Here is a 22,649-nt window from a genome sequence, read left to right as displayed (position 1 = left end):
TGAATATAACTTTCATACAAGAAAAAACAGCATGCACAGGGCTCAGAATTATTTGTGGTTTCTGGAATCCATTGGATATCTTAGAGGGTTCTTCTGTAGTGCGGGACAGAGGGGCTATTCTAATATGGGGCTATTCTAATATAATTTCGAAGCATGTGTTCATATTTATTCAACCATCTAGATTAAAGAAATGCTTGTTTCTGATGTCGAGGAAGAGAGTTCTATTTTTTTTTTTTTTTTTTTTTTTTTTGGTTTTTCGAGACAGGATTTCTCTGTGTAGCCGTGGCTGTCCTGGAACTCACCCTGTAGTGTAGCGCGCAGCCTCGCCGATAAGGAGCACGCCACACTTCAGGATTCTTCTGACAGCATTTATTAAACAGCTCTCTTAATAGTGAGGTGGAGGAAGGACACCGAGCTCAGAAAGCCCGCTGCTTAAATAGAGCTTTGTGAGACGTGCAGATCCCTCATTGGCTCAAATCTTTCATCCAATTGTCATACTCTGTTTTCGCGCCATGCGCAGGCGCATTCTCAAGTAAAGCTTCCGTGAAGAACCAGGAAGCAGAAGCCTGCGCCATCTTTTAATGGCAAATTCGGCTCCCCACACTGTAGACCAGGCTGGCCTCGAACTCAGAAATCCGCCTGCCTCTGCCTCCCAAGTGCTGAGATTAAAGGCATGTGCCACCACTGCCCGGCTGAGGAAGAGAGTTCTAAAGTAGGAAAGGCTTATGTCCCAAAGCTAACAGGTAAGTGCCTCAAGGGCTAAATATAAATGGGATTGCAAAAGAAAGAAACATGGCAAAATATCCAAGGGCTTTTTGTTTTGTTTTTGTGTGTGTGTTTTAGGGAACAGTTAAAGGTAAATTCGATGAAATGGAGAAACACAGACAGAACAAAGAAAGAGAAAAGAAGAAAAAATAAAATGCAGAATTGAGCAGGATCTGGTAGAGAAGAGAATACAGCGTGAATTGGCAAAGAGAGCTGAGCAGGTAGGTGCTAAGTGCTACATTGGGGATTATTTCTGTAACAGAACAAATGAGAACTAATCAGGATGTTGCTGAATTAAAATATTTAATACAGTATAAACTTAATAATAGTGGCTAGCTTAAAAACATTATCTTAAAGGAAAATATGTCAGATGCCCAGTAGTGTGGGCAGTGAGTAGAGTGGGCCTGTCTTAGGAGTGATGATACAGCTTTCATTCTGTATAATCTTACTAATTATTTCTACATTCCTTAAACAGACTATACTCCTAACTTTTCTTGGTATCTTTGAGAATTTTATAGAGATTTATGATATTTTCACACATAAAGTATTCATAACCACAAAGCACAATTTTGTCTTTTTAATAGCAATATTAATTTATAAGTGCTATCCTGTGTGTGTGTGCATCATGTGCAAGCAGTGTCCACAGAGGTCAGAAAGCATTGAATCCCTTGGACTTGGAGTTATAGACAGTTCTGAGTCATCACATATGTGCTAGGAACCAAAGCCAAGAGCAGAGGCACAGAGGTGCTCTTAACCACCGAGCCGCCCCTCCACTACCTTAAGTCAATGTGCTATGCTCCTTTTATCTTCCACTGTTTTCTAAAGAGAAAAGTGATAACGCAAATAAAGCATATCCCATTCTTGCATGCCCCCCAAATCCATTAACCTCAATTTTGCAAATAACCTCTGCTGGGCCACAAACTACTTGTTTACTGGTAAGTGATGATAAAAGCTGGATTAACCTTAACAAGAATGAGAATTTCCTATACTTTGTTCTGTATCCTTATCTGAAGGATGCCATGTACTTTAGTGTTGCCTCTAGAGTCTAGTGATTTAAGGTGAGCATTCATTCTGTAGTGAAACTTTATAAGGATGTCAAATTCTATGAGAATTATTGAATTTTAATTATGCTATATATAATTACTTCAAATGTTTAGGTAGATATGAGTTAAGATCATAGTTATATTAAAATCACAAAGTAAACAATACTGAAGTATTTAAAATGTGGTGTCTAACACAGGGTACTGTATATATATGAAAAATATCTTTCAGTCTTCTATACTTTCAAAGTACTCATATTTTCTAGACTTACTGACCCATTTGAAACCCAAGAATGAAATTTTAGACAGTAGTTTCTCAAAAACAAAACAAAAACCTGTCAGTGAGCCTGACTATAATAAAGACTGGGTGCTCAAAGGTAAATTAAGAAAATATGATCATGAAAAAAAGTCAGCGTTTTTCCAGGAAACATTTGCTGCATGCAGGGTGCCGTAGAACCCTGGCTAGTGATTTTTTAGCACTCCTACATTAAGGATACTACAGCAATGGTTTTTTGTTTGTTTGTTTTTTGTTTTTGTTTTGTTTTGTTTTGTTTTTTTGGTTTTCGAGACAGGGTTTCTCTGTATAGCCCTGGCTGTCCTGGAACTCACTCTGTAGACCAGGCTGGCCTGAAACTCAGAAATCCGCCTGTCTCTGCCTCCCAAGTGCTGGGATTAAAGCCGTGCGCCACCATGCCCGGCCCTACCGCGATGTAATAATAGTAACTTCTTATAAATATGGAAAGTCTAATTCTAAAATATAAGTACATTTCCACTCAAATTTAATATGACTTAATGCAGGGTAGTCTAATGTTCGTTTACAGTTTACGAGTACAAACCAGTATGTAAGAGGTATTCCTGAGCCCAGAATGGTTAAAGTGATCACCAAGATAATTGCCACTTCTAAGATTTCAGGATCTTACAAAGACTTAAAAAGAAATACACCTTGTTTATTAAATATTAGAATAAAAAAATAAAGTTCATTGGAAAACCCTGTGGGTGAATTATCTGGTTAACTCTGATGAGACCTGACAGACAAAATTAAGTCTATCCATTTAGACACAGAGATGGTATTGGTGGGAGATGAGATCTTGAGAAGAGGCAGGGAAAGAAATCTGAGGAAGAAACAAATTGTGTGTGTGTGTGTGTGTATGTATACATACATATACATATATACACACATACACATATACATATATATATATACATACATACATACATACATACACACTCATACACAAGTTGAGAAACAGTTCTTTCATGTTAAACTTGTAAAAGTCAACAATAACTGAATCTGAATATCCATTCTTGATTATACTGGTAGCATAGCTCCCCTGAAATAAATGAATCATTTTCCATGTTTGTTGAAAAAAAATACATGAGTATATCTTTTGTTGCCTTGTGGTGGCTTAAAGTGAACAAAAGTGAAAGAAAGCATCGGCAACAGAAATGTAAGCAGCGGAAACAAAAGGCCATAGTGTTCTGTCCACTGACAGGGCCTGGAAAAGCCAGAGCAGATAGGACTCTCTTTCCTATATTCTCACTGTCTGGCTTTTCAGAGTTCCTACATCTTGTTGTTGAATGAATTTGATTGTTCATTAGAAAATAGGGGTGTTTTTTTGCAGTTTAATTTTTATTGGATATTTTATTTACATTTCAGATGTCATCCCCTTTCCCCATTTCCCCTCCCTAGAAAACTCCTATCCCATCCCTCTTTCTCATTTTTGCTTTTATACAATTTTTAAATGTTAATCAAAGGCTTTATAAGTTTGGTATTGCTCAATAACAAGATGCCCATACAATCAGAAGTGTAGCCCAATACCCAACCTAGATATATCAACTATCTTTGACTGGCGGAGACACGTGAACATCCACCTCCATGTTCCCCCCACACACAACTTGTCACCTAGCTCTTCCTCTCCTTCTCCTCCTCCTCTCCTTACTCCTCCTCTTCCTGTCTTTACTACTCCTACCTTAGCTCCTCCTACATATCACCCTTTCTGTTAAAATAAAACTTTTCTCTTAAAATACAATTATAGAATAACTATACCAATTCGTGTCAGTAAGGTACAAAATAGACCTAATACCCAATCCATCATTTTGTTGATTAACCAGAACCTCTGTCATCCCTCCTAATTAAAGGACTTAGTTCTGAACCTGGCTTTTTTTTTCTCATCTTTGGAATGAATATCAGCTGAAAACCATCCTCTCAAATCTTTTCTCTCAAAGTAAATAGCCAGGATTGGCTATGAAACTGTAAGTCTTCAACCCCATCAGAAATCCAGAATGACTGAGTTAACTGAAATTATGGGAAGCACAAAGCATAGCTTCTAAAACTTAGCCAATTTCCAGAGACCGCTGAACACCTGGACAGTCCCTATTACTACAAAACATTGGAGCATCTGATCTTCAGCCTTCTGGTCCAGGATCATCTGACAGACCTTAGTGATGCAGAATTATTAAGGGCTGATTACTCTGTCTTGGCAGATATAATCAGTCGACTATTCTGCAAGTGTGTCCTTTTCTGGACAATGATTTGTCTGTAGATGAAAAGAGGCAATTCTTCCCTAGTGGCTGTCTCACCACAACTGCAATAACTCCAAAGATGCTCAATTTCTTCTTAGAATCCAACACAGGAAGCTGTCAGGAGCAGCCAGGTCTCTAATCAAAATGAACATTAATACAGAAATGTTTGTAACGTCAATTCTGTGGACTTCTGACGTTTTGAAAACCAACTATCCATGTAAGGTAATCTGGACTGTTGTCTGTTAACTCCTCTCAACTATTTCTAAATAAAATATAGAAAATACCCTAACAATAAGCTCCAAGCCATGAATTTTCTATAGTCCCTTAACTCACAGGCTAATCATCTCAAATCAGTTAGAAAAGTTAAAGAAGGACTGGGTCTAAGCCTTGTATTCCTAAATGTGTTATATAGGCATAATGCCTATGAGAGTAACAATATTAATTCCACTTTTATATCAATAAGAAGTTCATACTAATGAAAACCTTAAATTTGAAATCAAAGTAAATTTTGTACCATTTAAGAAATTATAAGTTCATCTTAATAACAATTATACATATTTCTACCAATAGGTTATGGCTATGCAATAAATCCTAGCTAATCTTCCCTGTTCCAACAAAACCACTACTTTTCCCTAGAAAGACAGCCCAATATTAACCACCTCAGTCCCCAAGCCCAGGGACTAGGGGCGCCAACTCTTCATTAACTTCTTCAAGCTGATTATGAAACAGTTTGTTTTGTAATTATTTTATTAGAGAGCCATTAAAATTTGAGTTAGTATGATACAACATTGAAAAAGCCTTTACCATTTATATAGCAAGTCAGTATAATGAGTAATTTTGCAATAAAACATTATTCTCAAAAATTAAATTTTATAGTATAAAAATTATTCTGATCTAAGTATTCATTTTTAAAATACAAGGTATTTTAAATTTTACTGTTCTGTTTTTGAGACATGGTGTCACTGTGTAGCCCTGGCTGGCCTGGAACTTGACACATAGGTGAAGCTGACTTCAGACTCACAGAAGTCATCCTGACTAACTTTAACTTCAAGATAGTTTTTACTTGTCTGTTGCTTATGTTTTCTTTTCCTGAGATTTCAGACACTGCATTGTTAGAATCACCTGTTTTCTCTCAGCAGTTTGCTTGGGTATCAGCCTGCTCATCTGTCCTGGCCAGCAGGGCATTAAACAGGGGTCCGGGGAGGTCACCTGAAAGACAACAAGGGGAGGGGGGACAGGCAAAGACGCAAAGAATGGTGATCTGTCTATAGTCTGATCAAATCGCAATTTTTACTTTTTCACACAGGGGTTATATACACAAAAAGGCAGGATGTGGGGGAAGGGGATGACGCAGGAATGTAAGTGTTCAGGGGGAGTACAGATATCTTCCAGAACAGAGTATCAGCTTGGTGAAGCTTCAGGGGACAGTTCACTATGACTCCGCCGATGATTCATTTGTCCTTATCTAAGTTGGTACTATCCACCCAGGCTACCTATCTACAAGGTCTATGACGACTTAGGTTTGGTAACTTTTCACCAAAGCTGCTTGTTCACAATATCTGTGTCAGTGTTTTTCCACAGAGACCCAAGACTTTGTATTAGCAGGCATTTATGTCAGGCCTATGGCTGATTCTAGGCCTCAGTGTATAAGCAGAGCTGCCCCTGATCAAGCTAACCCAGTGTGTCTCCAACTTCAAAGAAATGTGCTTTAAATGATGACCTTTTCCTAATTCAATATGAGAAAATATAAGTACCACAACTATCCTCCCTTGTAAAATCTACCTGATATTTCTACCATACTTTATTATTGTATCAGTTATATTCTTGCCAGATATCTTTATAAGAAATAGGGTCACAGGCTGGGCATGGTTGGATATGCCTTTAATCCTAGCATTCAAGAGATAGAGGCAGGCAGAGCTTTGTAAGTTTGAGGCCAGCCTGGTCTACAAGGAGAGTTCCAGGATAGCTAGGGTTACACAGAAAACAGGGTTACCCTGTTTCAATAAAAGATTAAAAAAAAAAAAAAAAAAAAGACATAGGGTCACCACCATTTGGTTGCTTGTGATGAATCTTCCTTCTACTGTCTCACTTTAAATTGCTACTAATTGCTTACATTCCTTGTAAGCTCACAGTCAAGATGAAATTTTACCAGAAGCCATGGATAAATTACTTTTCAGTTGTATGTTTAAAAGCACCAAGTAGAAATTCAATGTAATGTGATATGAAATTCTCATTCAATGGATTGAGGACATAAACGATATGGGAACCAAATCCGCAGCAGAGGTAACAGACATTTCCTTTAATGGAACATTCACTGAAAATTACCTGATTCACAAAGACATGCAGAGGCTTTTATTTCACTATTGATTATAAATATTACTATAACAAAAGTCAAGAATGTTTTGTAAAGGCAAGAGTATATTCTGACTCTTACAAATACTATGTTGGGAGCCGACTTTTAGCAGAAAGTGGCTATCAGCTTTGCAGCCATCTGGAACCATATACCCTGACGTGAGACTTGTTTTTCAACAGCCTACAACAGCTGAAGCACACTCTGATACCCCACATATCTTGTTTTGCTGTTTACTGTCCCCAGCTGCAAGGCGCACGTGGTAGCCACGCCTGCAAGGCGCACGGTGCACGTGCTATCCACGTGCTGTCCATGTGCTATCCACGCTATAGACACCTGTAAGGCTTACGTCATATCCACACCTGTAAGGCACATGATATCCACGCGCCTACAAGGCACGTGGCAAAAGCCTATAAATACCCCAGATTTCCCTTCAATAGAGAGAAGATGGGAGACAATGAGAGAGACAATACAGGAGAGAGACACAATAAACTTGAGACTTGATCAGACCCTGTCTTGTCTCCATTCTTCGAGTCGCTTGCCCCGCTAGACCTGGACCTGCAGAACAGAGTGGGGGGTGGGGGGGCATTACAGTTTGGCCGCCCAACGTGGGGCAGATCAGCCATTACATACTGTAATGTGTTTAAAGAAAAGTATGCTTCTGCCTGACCAGTTATCCATGAATCTTTTAGGGACACATGTTTTCTGAACTAACATCTAAAGACACAGCAAAACGGGAAGTTTGGGCGAGGGTCATTGCTTAGGGCTATCATTATTGAATCCTCATTGTCTAAGACCATCCCACTGTCCTACTGGCTCCCAGGAAATGCCAGACGTTCTTTAAGTTCCTGGGACCTGAGACCCAGGAAGGTCCTTTCTTAACCTTGTATTGACTAGGTTTCCCAGAACAGCAGGTAATTTCCTGGGTTTGGCTCCCAGCAACCTTACTCTTCACTCTGATACTTAATTCTTTACTCATTACAGAAGTTTTAATTCTACCTGAAAGTTCTACCACTATATATTCTGTTCTTCCTCACGACTTGAAATACTTTTTCCTTCTATCTAGAATCTCGTCTAAGAATCTCTGGAGTTTTTGTAATGCTATTTCAATTCAATTTCAAGAAATTGATGTTTTAGTAGAGGTTTGCTTCTGAGGAGATGATGACAAATTTACAGTCTATTAACAGTCGTTTCCCCCCTCCCCCTTGGTTTTAAGAGGAAAAGCTGGAAGTAGAGTTCTGAATATCAGGAATTCAAAATTGCATTCAAATACATAATAGTTTCAACTGCGTAGCCTGAGTTATGTGAGACACCTTCAAAAAAACCAATCACCCGTCAAACAAAACCGAAAACTCCTCACTCAAAAAACACCACGAGGGGAAAACTCATTAAAAAAAATAATAACTTAACACTTCTGTTTGCTTACTTTAAAAATAGAGTACCCAGTACCCTCAAGGAACCAGGAAATCCAGTCAGGCTACTTTGGAAAGTCGGCAAGAAAAGTGACTTTGGAGATAAAAATTCACATACCCACACTAGGGACTGTGTATGTAGTCAAGCACTCTAGTAACTAAATTAAACTATAGGTCTTCAAGTTGTTTTATTTCTCAATTTCTTCTCCTCTCTTCCATTTAAAACACACTAAGACTGACCTTTTGGACATGGGTGAGTATGCATATGTACATGCATGGAAGGCCAGAGGAAACCATCAAGGGTCTTACTCTATCCCTCTGGATCTTACTCCCTCCTTTTACTGAATCTGAAGTTGGCTAGAATGTTTTGGCAACTGCTTCCCAACCATAGTTATCAGGACATGCAACTGTCCATGCTTGGGTTTTAAAGAAGGGTAAGTGGGGATTTGAACCCAGGTCACTAAGAACTCTTACCCACCTACCTCCTGAGCTCCTAGACAGAACCTTTTTGCTTTAAGGTCTCTTAATCTGTGATCCTCCTAAAAAGATACCAAGGACAATACTTTCAAAAAAGAATTGTAGTTAAATGTTTTACAGGGAAAAAATAATTTTTATAACTATCATGCAATTAAAAAATACTTATTCAATGATTAACTAAATTACCTAAAACAGTGTCTTTCAAGATATGACAGAATTGTCCAATTAGTCTTTTCTTGCTCACAACATTAAAATCTCTCCACATAATTACAAAAAGCACAAATGAAGAAAACGAGTCTCCAAATAGTTATTTACTTAACAGTTACTTCTGTGCCATGTGTCTGTTGTATGTATGTGTCTGTCTATAGAAATGTCGATTGATCGATAGATATGACAATCAAGAACAGGAATTCACAGATTTCTGTGCTGGGAAGTGCTAGAACATTAAAAACTAAAACCTAATTGAGTTAAAATATCTACTCTCAAAAGCTCTGGCTAATATACTTTTAAAAAATACGGAATGCAAAAACAGTTAGCAAAACTTATTTGAAGTCATGTAAACAAATAGGACATAATTGGCACAGACGCCAACCTTATTCTGTTCTAATTACCTAATTGTGTTACCAGGTTTCCACCTAATCAACACACAAATATACCTGGTGCACTACACAGTAAAAATAAATAATGAAGTTAATGCCCTTTTGCCTTAACATGCTCAATTTCTTATAAACAAGTAGCATTACTTCAGCACAGTTGATACATACCTTAACCATTGGCTATCATAGAATGATTTATACATTTCCATCTATTCTCAAAACTATTCCAGTTAAGAGAAGAAATTACATAATCATTCCAATTACACAGAATAGTATTTTAAGGTTTCAAGTTTCTAGTGTCAAGGTTCAACTGTTATAACCTGCCTGAGATCAGTGAGGTTCAGAAAAGTTATTAGCCCATCTGTTCATCTCAGGAGTATGTCATCACCATTTCTGTAAACCATTGTTCAAATGCAAAACCTCTTTAATCTGAAAGCAGCTTTGTAGAAAGCTGTATCACCAGCAAGAAATACATTTACACACTCACTACAGTTATGTTAAGAATAATGTTCAATAGTTGTCGAATAAAATCTTTTTCAAAGAAGGTTGCCCTTTCCTTTCCAATGCATGCAAATGTTTAGTTTTAAAGCAATGCACTTCCTGACACTATGGGCTAATTTCCTGCTTATTTTGCAGTAAAATCGGTGATATAACTACTTTTCTGGCCTAAAATTTAATCTCGTTCCATTTAGACCACTACACAAAAGTACAGTAGTAAAGCCATATATTTCCTAGTAAGTACATGCCAGGTTTTAATAAACTTGCTGGCAATTGCATTTCTTTGCCATATAAGCACAATTATAAGCATTTCTTGGATTGCCCTTAATATGCTTTAACCTCCCAATAAGTTTTAGAATGTCACCTCTCCTGTTTATATTTTTGTTTTTCAAGATGGGGTTTCTCTAACAGTCCCAGCTGTCCCGAATCTTGCTTTGTAGACCAGGCTGGCCTCAAACTCAGATCTACCTACCTCTGCCTCCCAAGTACTGGGATTAAAGGTGTGCGTCACCACCACCCAGCTTGTTTATTAATAACTTTAACATTAGATAACTCATCTATATGTTTTTATAAAGTATTTTTTAAAACGAGTAAATATTTTGTTACCAATATCTAACTTTGTAATGTGTATTTACTTCAGTTTAATTAATAAAAAAAGATAGATGTAACAGTATAGAATATACCCATTTTCTCTTAGTACTCTTCCGAAGCCTTTGTATAATCAACCTGTCCAGTGGGAGCTGGATTCTGTTGATCTCCAAAAAAAAAAAAAAAAAAAAAAAAAAAAAAAAAAACCACACGATTTAACATTCTGAAGGCTGTTTTGCACTTCTGCTTCCACACCATCAGTACTGTAATTAGCGCTGTCTACTATGGAGTCGTGCAAGGGTTGAGAATACATGATGGTGGTGGGTACAGAAGAGGTGGGCATAGAAACTGGGATAGTAAATAAATGCACATGAAAGAAATAGGCACCATGAAGTTTCTGTCCATTTTTAAGTACAAAAGTTTTTTTTGTTTTTTCTTTTCTTTTCTTTTCTTTTTTTTTAGAAAAACCATAAATAGCTTTGAAGCACTAGAACAGAATTAAATGTTAAATAAAAAAGCAGTATAGAGTCGTGATTTTTAGTAGGCATGTTGTGGTCCTGCATGTTTATAAAGATAGTCTGACCATTTAATTTTGTGTATGAGCATTGTCTGTATGTATAATATGTGCACCTCAGGTATCTAGTGCTCTCAAAGATCAGAAGACGGTACAGGATCCCCTGGAATCGGTTTCAATGTGAACCACTTTTGGTGCTAGCAATCAAACCTGGGTTTTCTGCAGGAATAACTGCTATGGACCGCCAGCTCCAAACATACTTTTAGTTCTAATTTGGACAGGATTATAATTAGCGACATTTAATGAGTATACCTAGACTGGTCTCTAAATTCTATGCTTGGGGGGAAAAAGGGAAAAAATGGATCATTGATTGGAGCTCAGAAGACAGTATCTTACTGTGTTAGGTACTAAGGAAGCACCTGAAGAAGGCACCAGAGCCACCTTGAAGATAATCCCAACCACCCAAAATCTAGGACAATATAATGAAAGTAGTTTAAAAAGGGCAATCTATTCCTTGCAGTAAAATAGCAGCTAATATACAATGATAGAAACTAACAGTTAACAGCTATTTTAACAGTAGTTTACTAAGGCAATGTTTATTAAAACAGACTAAGGCTGAGGTGGAAGTTCAATACTGACATTATTCCAGTAAAATGTACCAGAAAATACTAAGTAATTCTTTACAGTACATGGTAGTATTATAGTGCAAAACCCAGGCTTGGAGCAGTAAGACCATTTAAATAACCATGGTTAGTAACTCCGAGGCACCTAGGTTGGCAGCTATCTAACAGCTGAGTTGTATATACTCTTATTAGAGACATAAAAGAAGACCAAGAAACTGCTCTAGCTTGATGAGACTTCACAGACCTAATGAAATCACTGAGTCAGTTGGTAAATCTAAACAAGGGCTGTGTACAATAGTTGTATATCAATGTTGAGTGACTGACTTTAAGGTCCATGAGGGTTATTTTGGAATGAATATACAGGTCTGTACAAGGGTAATATGACTTTGTGTCTCCAAGCACAGTTTTCAGTAGCTCTTTTCAGAACAAATTATGACAGACATATATATCAGGGTAATGGGAGTAAATGCGGGGGGATAAAACAGTTAACAGTCTCACTATTGAGGGCATTATTCTTCCAACTATTATGAAAGGTTTTTTTTCTATTTCAAAGTGACTTAGTTTGCTTACCCAAAGTCACAACTGATTCTTCAAAACCTTAGGCCTGAGGACCTAACCAATGATACCGTGATGCACAAGGCCCAACAATTCTCGGGACTGAAAGTCTTGTTATGTCTTCATACATAAATCCAAACACAAACTTTAGCTTTAAAATAGAAAATAGGATCTTTATTACCATAGTTACCTCACTGTAAAGGAGACCATATGTAGAAGAGCCTGCAGGCAGCCCGTTAGGGACCATCTTGATTGTGCTAATCAAGATGGGAAGACTTAGGGGCTGTCCCCGGACTGTATAACTGGGATGGGGTGCAGGGCAGCAGCATGCATTCAGCATTCTCTACTTTCTGAGCACAGTCTGAGCTTTGGCTCTGCTGCCTGACTTTCCTGCCGTGCTGGGCTATGCAGCACAATAACCCTCTTCTCCCATAGCTGCTTTTGTCAGAGCATTTTAATCACAACAATTCAAAAAGAAGTTCCTGTCTCTCCCTCCTCCCCATCTTCTTCTCTTGCTCCCCTCCTCCCACCCTCCTGACTCCTTTCTTTCTCCCAGAATTTCTTTACATTCTGAGACAAGGTAGTCCAGGCTCATCCTGTGTTTTCCTATCTCTGGAATAAATCACTTCTCCAGTGAGCTCTGATTCCCATCCCAGGAAAAGGAATGGTGGCAAATGCGAGCTGTCTGAGATTGTTGTTGCTACATTGTCACTACATCAGGGCCTTACCACTGGACAGAGTTAAGAAATGTATTCAGGTAAGTCAACCCCTACTTATCCTGTGCGAGTTCTCTCTCTCTCTCTCTCTCTCTCTCTCTCTCTCTCTCTCTCTCTCTCTGTGTGTGTGTGTGTGTGTGTGTGTAAATTTTAAATTGATACCTCAATTTTCATCTTCCATTCTCCATTCATTTCAAATTCCATTCTCCCTTTTCAGATAATCAAAACATGGCTGGCATGAAAATAATGCCCCCCCCCCCAATGATCTGTGTTATCTGGATTTTGTACTTATTCAATGCTAATATCCACACAAAATAAACACAGGAATTCTAGCTAATACCTCCGTAAGCAGCGAGCTTACTAACTGAAGTGCGGTGTTCATCCCCCATTCTTTTATCACCCTCACAGCACTCAGTAAGAACGCTGTTAAATGACCGCTGCAGGTCTCCCTGTGCTGTCACTGTTCTTACTCATCTTTAACAGAGCTGGGCTGTTACTGTTCCTAGTCTGTACTGATTGCTTTTGCACTCCTATGATAGAATTGCCGACCGACTTATAAGATTTATTTTGGCTTATGGTTTCAGAGAGTCTCAGTCCATCATGGAGAAAAAAGCTCCACAGAGTTCACAGCAGAAGGAGTGTGCAGTGGAGGTTCTCCAAAGCACAGTGAACCAGAAAGTAGAGAGAGTATCCAGAAACTTGGTGCTAGATTTAACCTTCAAAACATGCTCTTGCCAACACAATTTCGCCAGCTAGATTCCACCATACAAGAGCTATCTATAGTTTCTCAAAGTATCAGCAACATCTGTGGGCCAAATATTCAAAACATGAAGCCGTCATAGATATTTCAGATTCAAGACATAACCTTCTATGTCTGGTTCTCAGAGCTTCTGGATGTTTTATTACTAACATAGATATAAAAAAATTCATCCTGGGGGGGGGGTGCAAGCCTGTAGATTTGACAGATGTGCAATTATGAATCAATCACTAGAGTTATGCTACAGAGCAGCCTGTCTGTAACTGTGAACCTTCCCTCCTTCTGCCCTGTTTGAGACAGCTCTCACCCATGGGCTTCTCATAGCAGTCACTTTCATTTTTCCTCTTTACAGTATTGCTGTTTTCAGACTATCATGGGATGGAATCACACAATGTGTAGCCTTTAGGAACCAGCTTGTTTTCAATTAGAAGAATGCATCTATGATTCATTCATCTTGTGAATCATTAGTTCCTTCTTTATTTCTGCATAGTGTTCTGTTGTACAGCCTGCCAGTAGTGTTCTGTTGGGTTTACTATAGGTTTTATGAAATAGAAAATAAAAGTACCAAAGTCATTAGCACTTTTTGTAGACTTAAGTTTCCATTAATTTTTTTCAAATACCCAGGAATAAAGTTGCTTGATCATGGAGTAAGACTTTAAGTAAATGGTAAATTTCCACTGCTTTCCATGACCGAAGCACTCTGAATTGCAACAGAAATAATCTGTAATGTATCCCTCTAAGAGGAAATTACACAGCCACAACAATTTTGTAGATGAATATTCATAGACAGACATTTACAAATTTTAAAACCAAGTTATGAAACATTACAATACAGAAGATTGAACATGGCTGGCACATTTTCATTGAATATGAAACAATGTTTTCTTCCCAAACCATGATTTTTTGGTTATAATGTTGTATTAAAAGGCCATACGCTCTTTATTCTACTCATCCTTTGCTGTTAAATGATCAATCACATTACTTATAAACATTTTAGTGATATGATAGCATTTTATATTAACATACAGACATTCTTATATACATTTATGTTTATTTTTATCTATGGTTGTTCTGCACATGTAGCTTTGTTGAGTTGATTCTGTTCTTCCACCTTTACATGTTCTGAGAATTCATGTCAGGTGTCTGCCTTGTAGTCTCAGAAAGTGCCCTTACTACTGAACCATCCTGTCAGCCTCTAGTGATATTTTCTTAAAAGTGTGGTTATGGCACAAGGTGAAAACACAACAAATATTCTCAAGAGACATTGCCAAAGGCCCCCAGGATTCTCCAACACCAACATGCAATAGAACTTTCTTTGTTATGGTTTGATTTCCATATCAAACCATAACAAGGAAACCACACAGGCTCATGTTCTCATTGCTTTGTAAGACCCTCACGAAGGGAGGACCTCTCCCAAGCCTCAGGAATTCATGGCCACCCAATAACTCACAAGACACCGATCTTGATGTAAGCAGCAAGAGGTATATTTTGGGACCAGTGCACAGGGGCCAAGACTCACACAAGGGCAGAAGAGTCTCAACCCAGAGCTTTGGAGACATAGGGTATTTAAAGGAAAAAACCGCAACCCAGGGGGAGTTAGGAGGAGTCATTGGGAAGTACCCATGGAAAGTACCGGCCCATTATTCAGTTTTGGCCGGGGTTTAAGAAGCAGTCATGGGGAACATTCTGTGTAGGCTTTTATCAATAGCCTAATCTTACTCAACAACCATCTATCTTGTGGTCTGCCAAGTTCCTGAAACATGGACCTCATGAACAAGCTGACCTGTACTTCTTAGTTCCACTTTGTCTGTTAGTCTGCTTGGGATACAAACTTTTTTTATTAACCTTTCAGCTTGTCCCCAGATAGGAGTGCTGTCCTTGGGAGGATGTAGAGTCCTTTGAAAGTGGGGCATAGGTGGCAGAAGTGGGTCACCAAGGATGGGCATTTGAAGGTTATACCCAGCCCTCATTCCTATTATAAACACTCTGCTTCCTAATGTGTGAGGGATCTGTGCCACAGGCTTGCTCCACAGGCTTGACATGACCCCCACCATGACAGACTGAAACCCTCAGAAACAATAAGGCAAAATAAACCACTCCCCCATCAGATTATCTTTCACCTAATGAAATCACAGCATCATAAAAAAAAAAAAAAAAAATCAACCCAGTTCCAACATCTTGTTTGGCTTTAATTCCCAGCCTTGAATCTTCCCACTGTTTAGTCAGTCCTTGCTCTGTTCTGACCATTTGTATCACTCCAAGCCTCGAAGTTCAGTCACTAATGACCTGGTATTGAAAAGCAGAGCTTCTGAATGGGGTTATAGTCTTTATAAATAAACCCCAGAGACTCCCTAGTCCTTCAAACCAAAGAATATATGATAAGAAGGCACCATCTACAACCCAAAAGGCCAGGAATGGGCCCTCACCAGATATACAATCTACTAAGGCCTTGGTCTCAAGCTTTCCAGATGCTAAAACTGTGAGAAATTGTTCTCTGGCTACAGGTTTGTGGTGTTTTCTTGAGGCACCCACAACAGAACAAAATGCCTCCCTTTTCCTTTCCCGTACAGATCTTCTGGGAAATGGACTTTCCTGCACTATGTCACCCGAAGATAAAGAGAAGCTTGTCTTCCTGGGGTGGAGTTCCCAGTAGAGTGAACAGATGTACTTCACTTGATCCTTGAGTTCCTCTTTCTGGTAGCTGTTCCACATCTGTTAAGTGTCAATATGTCACTCCATTGCCTCGTTCACTTTTTAATAACTTGATTATTTTAAGATGTTCCAAAGAGTCAGAAATGGAGCCTACTTTGCGATTTTTGGATGCTTTACTGAGCCAATGAACATGTGGTTCACTTTAATCTGAGCATGTTTAAGTATCACATTGAAAATCATTAGGAAGGTATGAGGCTCTGGACCAGCAAGAAGTGGGCGGAAGTGCTCACTGCACAAACCAGACAACATGAGTTCAGCCCCAATATCCCGCAGTGGAGAGAGGGCCATGTCTCCTGAAAGCTGCCTTTCTGACTTACACACATGCACATACACCATATGCACACACAATAAAAATAAGTAAATGAAAGGATAAAAAAGAAAGATTATTATTCACATTTTAATGAAAAATAAAAGGCAAAAAAAATTCATCCTAAATTTTTCCATCAAACACATATTCTCCACCTTTTGAACACTGTCACTTTTTCTTAATATCCTTTTTATTTTTGTGTGTGTGTGTGTGTGTGTGTGTGCACGCATATGTCTGTGTGTGAATGTATGGATAGGAACACAAGAGTGCTGACATCTGAGGAAGCTGCAGGCTTTAGATCCTCCTTGGAGCATGGAGGAGAGATGATTGTGAATGGTCCAACATGGGTGCTGGGAATGAAACTCAGATCCTGTGCAGATGCAGTACATCTCTCTGAGCCATCTCTCCAGCCCCTAAAGGTTATTCTAAAGCAAGCAATGTGCCCAGACCTCCTAAGAACATGGTAAAACTTCAACATGAAATAGAGGGATAGTCAAACACTCCCTGAAATCCAGACCTGAACTATATACCAACAATAACTTGGAGAATCCTGTGTTTTTCTATGAGAAATCTTGGAATTCCTGTCCTAGAAAAAAATGATGAGGGGGAAATACTATTTTATCACTAGCAAATGTATTGTGTAATAAGTTTGGAACACAGACAGACAGAACTCACAGAACCTAGAAAACTAGAGAAATGTAGATGATCAACAATTGTTCACAAAGAGATCTGACAGTGAATCTGCCAATTTCCCAATCAATGAATAGGGAAATTCTCAAACTGACCACTACTCAAAACTTAGAAGAGCTTGGGGATCAGAAGCAGGGGGAGCAAGCAGGAACGGAGATAGAAACTCTTCCTTGCTGGCCAGCTTGCATACTGCAGGAGTGTGCCACGAAGGCTGCTGGGAAGAACTGTCATCAAACATGTCTTAAAGCTGTGAACCCTACATGCTAAACTATCAACCAGCCAGGCAAGAAATGTCCACTGATGTAACCAATCACTTTCTGGTTGGATCTGACCTGATCAAAAGTCAGTAGCTGAGAAGTCTGAGTCCATAGTGAAGATGCTAATACCAGATGCTGCCCTAAATGGACATAGTGGGTCCATCAGATCGCCTCCTGAACTGTCTTCTTTATGTACATAGATTGCTGCTGACATGGCTAAGAGAGGTTCTCTTACATTAGGTGATGCCAACTGCAGAGACTCACAGTCCAAGGGGTGGCAATAACGGGCTACTCAACCATAAGTGAGATATCAATATCATCTCTGCCAAGGCTCAGAGAGCATTGTGGAGGAGGAGAAGCAGCAGCAGCAGGAGGAGGAGGAGACAGAAAAATGGAGGAAGGGATAGAGTCAGGAGGACTGCTGTCTTTCTTTAAAGCATAGCAATGCCCTTGAAGTCTTGACTTCACAGTGGATTTGCTTGCTGGCATGGGACTTACTGCACAAGAAGGGGCCTGTCAACATGTTGCCATGGGAAGGAGAAAGGAAGGGCTCACAGTATCATCCACAGGCAGGTAATGGGCCACTGGGGGAAGCAGACACATTTTCTAGCATCACTGGTAGGAAAGAAGCCCATGTCCTAAAAATACTCCCTCACCCAAGACCTTATAAGAAAACTAATGAAACATGGCAGGCAGGCAGGCAGGCAGAAAATAGAGAAGAGCCTAGCTTAGAAGAGAAAGGGGATTTAAAAAACATTTGAAATGCAAATAAATGAAAGAAAAAGAAGGATAAGGAGGAAAAGAGGAAGAGGAGGAGAAAGAGAGGAGGGGCAGAAGGAGCACGGGGACCAGTGGGGGCAGAAGGGGATGAGAGGATAATAGAAGTAATATGAGAAAACTCAGTTATATACATTTATAAAATGCTACAGTGAATCCCATCATTATACATAATTAACATACGTGAGTTAAAACCTGAAAAAAATAAGTGAGTAAGAACAGATTTCTTTAGCTTTTACTAAAAAGTCTCCAGACCTACAGAAGAAATATCACAGACAACCTAAATCCAAGTCTCATCAAGGAATGTCATGCAGTCCTCAGTATCTGTGGTCAGTTCTGTCCTTGTGCCCATGCAAACACTAAATTTTTATTAAATATATTTGTATCCATGTAGCTCTTACTGCCATCTTCAGCTCTTTTATAGGAGGTCCCCACACAGTAAGAACTCAACAAGTCTCCTTTGAATTGATGGATAAATAATGTTGTACCTTGATTTTTTTTTTTTTTTTTTTTTTTTTTTAGATGCTAGAAAACCTTCTGATGTAATCTTAGCTTTTAGAGAAGGGTTCCTACAGATAACAAGGGTCCCTGATTTCTCATAGCCCAGGACAGGCAAGTGCTGATTCCTCTTCAGAGACAGAGAAGGGATCCATCTGCTGGTAATTATAAGGAAACACTTAGCATTCCATTAGATTCCGTGGAATAAGGAAAAAGTAATTCGTATTTAGTTTTAGTAGTAAAAGTTGGTTTTGTAGTCATTGTTGTTTGTTCTTGTGCTTAGGTGTGTGCGTATTGTTGTTGTTGTTTTGCTTTTTCATCTTTGTTTTCTAAGCACTAGGAATTAAACTCAGGACTTTCACCATGCCAGGAAATTGTTCTTCCACCAGGCTGTCTCCGCATTTCTAAACACCAGAGAGGAGACAAGCTGTCCCAGCCGGTCCACACACTAGGCTCCTACTTCAGCCCCAAGCCCAAGTGATTTTAACTGGACTCGTACCCTAACATCCTTAGAAGCCCTTTGTTTTCCCCATGATAATAACCTTTAGGATGATTCACTGTAGAAAAACAGCAAGAGAATGACAAAGTAAGGGAGCAGGAATGTGCAGGCCACCATCAGCTCAGATCCCACAAGCCTATGACGTGCTCACCCTACTAGACAACAGGCTAGCTTCAGGTTTCCTTACCTCTCCAAGCTTTTTATGTTGAATTTAATATATGTTAACATTCTGATGTAGCATTTTCAGGGATTCCAAGTACATATACTGTTTTTCCAACCACTCTCTTGATGTTTGAAGGAGTTGGATCTTTAAAACAAAGGGGGAAAAGAGAACCAATACAGATCTGTGGGGGGGGGGGGGGGAATCGGGGATGCAGCTAATCTTTCTTACCATTGTGTTAGAGGATAAATTGCAGGTGCCTCCCACCATAAACACAGCTGCACTATCTCCCTGCCTGACATTAAAGACAAACACTCTTCCCTCAGGATCTCAGGAAAAGCAACAGGAGTCTGCCTTTGTGGGAAGCAAATTAAAACAGTCCTGCTGGCATCCCCAAAACACAGTGTGTTTGAAGATGTGAGCAAACAGACTCCTCCCTCCCACCTACCCTCCCTGACTTGGAGATAAAGGGAGCATTTCCTTCAAGCAACTTCTAGATGAAAGGAGAGTCTTTCCAGCTGGAAGGGGAGCCTGTGTGTGGACCACAAACGCATGTGCAGACTGTCAACAATGCAACATGGCGCTATAACAGGAAGCGCCTCGCTGGCCATGCTGTGGAGACATAATAATATCATGATAATTAACATCATTAGGAACATCGTGGAGCTGGACCCATACCCTGAGAAACTGGGCTGAGACCATGGGAGGAGGCAACAGGCAAAGTCAGTCATTGAAGAACTTTCCACAGCAATGGAGTTATTCAAAGAGTGTATGTCTGTGTATATATATTCCTCTGTATGTATGTGTGTGTTTGCATTCATGAGGTGCATATGCATACATACACACATACACACACAAATGTGGAGACCAGTGGTTGACATGGGGTATCTTCCCCAATTGCCCTCCACCTTATTTTTTGAGGCAGGAGCTCTCATTGAACTTAAAGCTTACTGATTCAGCTAGCCTGGCTGGCCAGAAAGCCCTCAGGCTCCTCCTACTCTGCCTCCCCAAGTCCAGGAATTGCAAGTGTGCACTGCTGCAGCCAGCCTTTCACAGGGAAGCTAGGACTCAAACTCTGGTCCTCATGATTATGGAGTGAGCATTTACCAGCTGAGCCATGTCCCCAGCCCTCTAGATATTGCATGGACAAAACAAACTCATGATCAATTGTGAATCATCGATAATGCATTGGTGTCTCATTAAAGAAAGAAAGGAAAGCACTTCCCCTTGGAGGGCGTTCAGGTTTGAATTCTCCATGCCCCAGTGTCTTTTATTCTGTGTATCTGTCACTTCCAATGAATGTGTGCCTGCTTGATGGCTGTCTTATGAATCTGTTCCTGTGCTGTGTCTGTCCCTAACAAAGGGCTTCATTTGTATTTATTGAACAACCTAGAAAGTATCCGATGGGTAAGGGATGGGATATTCATACAGAAATTCTTAACAGAGAGAGTTTCACAAGGGATTAGCAACACCTAATCCCAGTTAACAGTAGTTAACAGTACTACAAACATCATTATTTATGCGCCAATATGCCGAAGTTGCTATGTACAACAGGTGAACATTTATTTTATTAGACTTCTCTCAACCTCCTTAATTTCTTCTTTTATCAAATGATGCACATGCATTGTTCTGGGCCAGAGACATGGAAGACCACATGACTTAAGACATTTATGCATTAGCTGAGGTCGTTAAAAGTTGATTTACACAGGAAATTCAAGGCAAATAAGGATGATTATTACATAGTTCTCTTAATGGTGAGTTAAACAAACAGGCTGAATACAGAGTAGGATAGTAGCCCTAAGTCCTAAGTGACTTCAAGTTGTATTAACATTAGAAGTGAGGTATAGCAGAAGTCCCAGTCTCTTAGAATGACAGAGATATTTTCATAATGATGGACCGCCACGGTTCCTCCCTGTTTTTGTTTTGTTTTATTAAAGAAGACACATGTAGATATTGACAGAACTATGCTGCGGGTTACAACAAAATCACATCATGCAGCAGGTCTCACGTGGGAGGTTTAGTGGGACAGGAAATAGAGGCAGCCTCTGGGAAAAGGAGGAAAGGAGAGAGAGAGAGAGAGAGAGGGAGAGGGGGGAGAGGGGGGAGAGGGGGGAGAGGGGGGGGGGAGGGGGGAGAGGGGGGAGAGGGGGGAGAGGGGGAGAGGGGGAGAGGGGGAGAGGGGGAGAGGGGGAGAGAGAGACCGACCGAGGCTTTTATTCAGCCCGTGGTGCATGCGCAAAGGGACATGTAACACGGGGCATGGCACATGTGCAAAGGGACAGACATAGGAGCGGCCCTGTCACTTCTTGGGCCGCTAAAGATTACGTGTGTCGTTGCTAGGTCCCTCGAGAGCTGGCTGTAAAGATGCCTGATTGTTGTGAAGTCACTTCTTGCTGTCCACGCATGTGCCTGATTGCCAACAGATGTCCTCACTGTTGAAGGGCTGGTCAAGGTGTGCTGTAGGGGTAGCCTGAGTCAGTACCAGCCCGTTCTGGGTGGTCCCTTTGAAAAGTTGCCAAAGGCACAATAAAACTCTGAGGAGGAGGCAGACAAACAGGATCCCCAATCCTATAAAAGGCCACAGTTTAAGATTTAATCCCGACAACCAATTAGAAGTGTTGGCCCATTTGTTATTGAACACCATTTGAGGTGGGCATTTTGAAGATAGGAATTTATAGTTGTTTTAGTTTGGATGGTCAAGGCCATCGCCGCACTGGTAGTGATAACCAGGGCAGCTATAGTAGCTTTAATAATAGATATCATGGAAGCAAGAAATCAGAAAAGATCTGAATGATTCTAGAGCAGTGGTTCTCAACCTTCCTGATGCTCTGACCCTCTAATACAGTTCCTCATGTAGTGGTTGTTAGTTGTTTTAAGAAGTCCGACCGCAGCTCAGAACAGACCACTCCAGATCACGCGATTCCAAGGGGGAGAAGGTTTATTCAGGGGATAGGGCAAAGGTGGGGAGAGGAAGGTGGAAGAGATAAGAGAGAAGAGAAGTAGAGGCCGGCCATGACCACGTAGAGAGAGAGTAAGGTGGGGGAGGGGACAGAGAGACAAGAGGGTGAGAGAGAGAGAGAGAGAGAGAGAGAGAGAGAGAGAGAGAGAGAGAGAGAGAGAGAGAGGAAGAGAGTGAGGAGGGGGCAAGCAGCCCCTTTTATAGTGGATCAGGCCTACCTGGCAGTTGCCAGGTAACTGTGGGGAGGAGCATACCTGGCTGTTGCCAGGTAACTGGGGAGGTGGAGTTTAGACAGAATACTAACAGTGGTGACCCCCCCAAGCATAAAATTATTTTGGTGCTACTTCATAACTGTAATTTTGCTACTGTTATGAAG

At 40.1% G+C, this 22,649-nt stretch overlaps 1 long non-coding RNA gene across 1 annotated transcript; it reads left to right on the top strand.

Annotated features, from left to right (window-relative positions):
* The first annotated feature begins 272 nt into the window (after nucleotides 1-272).
* On the top strand, nucleotides 273-20,568 carry LOC143442421 (uncharacterized). Its single transcript, XR_013110621.1, has 2 exons — nucleotides 273-986; nucleotides 19,641-20,568. It is a non-coding gene; the product is annotated as an uncharacterized LOC143442421 (long non-coding RNA).
* Nucleotides 20,569-22,649: the final 2,081 nt, after the last annotated feature.

The sequence above is a fragment of the Arvicanthis niloticus genome, chromosome 5 (assembly GCF_011762505.2).
Source record: "Arvicanthis niloticus isolate mArvNil1 chromosome 5, mArvNil1.pat.X, whole genome shotgun sequence".
Lineage (NCBI taxonomy): Eukaryota > Metazoa > Chordata > Mammalia > Rodentia > Muridae > Arvicanthis > Arvicanthis niloticus.
Note: the sequence above shows the minus strand (reverse complement) of the source record. Positions and strands in the feature narration are given on the sequence as shown.